General features: G+C 31.6%; 1 long non-coding RNA gene across 1 annotated transcript; it reads left to right on the top strand.

The window, feature by feature from the left end:
• The first annotated feature begins 988 nt into the window (after window positions 1–988).
• On the top strand, window positions 989–2,833 carry LOC124455421. The gene is made up of 3 exons (XR_006951840.1): window positions 989–1,107; window positions 2,045–2,189; window positions 2,719–2,833. It is a non-coding gene; the product is annotated as an uncharacterized LOC124455421 (long non-coding RNA).
• The last annotated feature ends 319 nt before the right edge of the window (window positions 2,834–3,152 follow it).

The following is a 3,152-nucleotide window of genomic DNA, read 5'->3' as shown; positions in this document are numbered from 1 at the left end:
CTCTGTGTTTTGAGCTGATAAAAACAGCCGCCGAAGAAACGTCGTTGTCTGTGGACAAGGTCAAGGTGAGAACGAGCTCTTCTTTAGTCGTCCGCCGTCTTTTAAAAATTTTTCTGTATTCAGTAAACCAACTGCGAAACCAGCGCCATCAAATCAAAGCCATACGTATCTCAATCACATCCCTAAAGTTGTATTTCTACTCCACAGTAATTTGTATGAAGTTCTACTTTAAACTTTCCTTTTTCAAAAAGCACATTGTTACTATCAAGTCGTCATACAACAAGAATAAACCAAATTACAATTTACTACTTTCAAATTATTATCTTCAATTACTGTCTTTAATTTACTGTCTTCAAGTTACGTTAAGGACCGTTTGGTCCCACGTACAACATTCAACAACAACAATTTGTCTTTACTCTTATTAAAAACAACACCCTTTCAAACGTCACTTCCTGTTTTCCATTCCGTCCGTAGCGGCAATTCCTACGGTAGCCACACACATTCTTATAATGTATTGTGATATACAATGGACATTCTTTATGTACAGAGTTATAGGCTGTGAAACACAGTAACTGGTGCAGCTTTATTGTAACACTTGATGTTATAATGTCAGTAAAAATTTCACAAAATTTGTTTGATACTGCATGTTTTGAAATTATTCAAAAGCTTCTTCACAACGTACATTATGCTTTTTTTCAGAAATGGATTGGCAACAAAGTTGCTTCTGTCAAAAGAAAATGTCAATCTAATAATTCGGAGTCACCCCTACCCTCATGTAATCCACCAAAAGTCCCCAAACCACCACCCAGATTACCGGGGTCAAGCGGATATAATCTATTTTGCTCAGAATTTTTTAAATCATGTGAATGAAATATTAAATCACTTTAGTATAATCAATAAGGGTTTAAGGAATGTTACCCATCAAGAATTTGCTATGATGAAAGCCTTGACAAATTTATCCATTATTGCAAATGGATTGGTCTTGGAGAATCCGAGCAAAATAAATATGTACAGAAAGCTAATGACATGAAAAACAACCCAGTGACATTAGATGATACTCAAAGAACAAAATTGGTTGATCAGCATATGAAACTTTTAGCTGAGGAGGTAACAGTCGTTTTATTAATTAATTTTGCAATGAATAGCAGAGGTAGCATTAAGTAATTAGAATAAATTAGAATAGGCTATTGATTGGGGAGACTTTAGTCTCTGGAAATGTACATAATTCATGGTATTCTGATAAAGGAAGTTCATATTGCCTTAACATTGTATGCATTTCTAATAGTGTTATGTTGAGTAAAACTCTTTGTTTTGAGCATGTATTTTTTGTGCAAACATGGTTGCAGTGATTACCAGATAGAAAGTTATTTCTTATTGCAAACTTGTTTTTCTTTTGGCATGAAATTTGACTTGAACGTCATCTGGCATGAAATTTTTTTGTATTCTGGTTGTGTGGAATGTATCAGTTGAACTGTTTCATAAGGCTATGAAAGAATTAATGAAGAAATGATTTAATAATAATAAACTATATTTAATGGTAGTATGAAGTTTAAAGTTTTTGTGAAATTGAAAATTTATACAGTTACTAAATGCTGTGAAAAGTGATTGTAAAATTCTTTTGGTTCCAAGAAGATTAATCACTGAAGAGATGATTGTTGTTGCTGCTGTTGCTCATATTTTATGACAATATTTATACTTCACTGTCTTAATCACAGATGTAATGCAGACATATATGTCATATAATTTGGGATATGTAGAATAGTGTTTGGATAACAAAAGATTCTGTTTAATTCTCCATCAGTAATGATGATCATTACAATAGCATTGATGGTATAGCATTATATTTGTAGAAATAATAATCATCATAGCAATACCAACAACAAGAGAAACTATTTATAGTAAATAGAAAATAGTAGCAATAATAATAAAAACAAATGTCATCTTATGCCATTTGTTAAAGTCCATATTGTTGCAAACTATACATAGCTTTTTGCAGTACTTATGCCTAATGTGACCATTATCAATTATTTTACTTTTCTTTTAGTTCAGTTACTTGGAGTATCTTGGTTGCCAGGCCAGCTGCTTACTGGTGAATGGAAAAAAAGAACTTTATGTCCTTGGTTCATCAGGAGGAAAAAGATTTGTTCACAATGAACCAGCAGTTTTGTGCAAGTTTCAAGCAATGTTTGGTAAAGAGTAAAATAGGAATAAAGTTTAACTTCTATTGATACGTAAGCACCAGTTTCATGGATACCAGTTACTGGATGGTACACAAGTAGTTACATGTGACTAAGTTTCAGAGCTTTACTATAATGTCATGTTACTTATGGTTGCAAAATGTTTATCCCATCTCAAAATAGCATATTTCTAACGGTAAATATTAAAATATTTTTGATATCTGATAAAGTGGTGTACGTATATAATATCATGAAACCATTTGCTACACTGTGTTTCACCCCTTTTGGCAATCACCAAGTGAATGACAGTTTAGTTGATGCTTTATTTTACTTTTATGAATTTATATTTTGCTCAATCTATAAAGATATTGAGCACGCTTTTATGACGAAAATTCACAAACTATAATTTTATATTGACAAGCCTGCTTCGTGATTTCTCACTCTTCATTAAATTCTCTAAAAAGAGTGTAAAATCACGAAGCAAGCTTTTGGGATAAAATTGTAGTTTGTATATAAAAAATTTGTATGCTATATTTGGTAGATGTAGACCGAGAAAAACAGAAATGGACTCATGAGGATGTAAGAATGCTCTTTAACAAGAAGTATAGTAAGTTAATTTTTTATTTATTCTTGTACGCAGGTCTTCACCATTGAGAGTGACGTGACCATTCAGGTGTAATTTTAACCACCACAGGCCTAGATAAAGTATTTCACTCTATGGCTGCAAGTTTAAAAAAAATATTTTTTGAATAAATTTTTCATTAAATACTTTTGAAAACAGTATAATGTTGTTAATAACAGTTATGTACAAAGGTTGCCTGTATATTCCTGAATGGTAGTGTTTACCTTACAGTGATAGTTTAATTTTACCTTTTGATACACCTGCATAAAGAAATCTTCTCTGTTTTTTAATAAAAAGTATATGGAAGATACAAAATTTTTTCCTGTGAGTAATTTTGTAAAAATTACCGTTTT

Source organism: Xenia sp. Carnegie-2017, unplaced genomic scaffold (assembly GCF_021976095.1).
Source record: "Xenia sp. Carnegie-2017 unplaced genomic scaffold, XeniaSp_v1 HiC_scaffold_4, whole genome shotgun sequence".
NCBI classification, from domain to species: Eukaryota; Metazoa; Cnidaria; class Anthozoa; order Malacalcyonacea; family Xeniidae; genus Xenia; species Xenia sp. Carnegie-2017.
The sequence above is the reverse complement of the archived record's forward strand: the minus strand, read 5'-3'. Positions and strand labels throughout refer to the sequence as shown.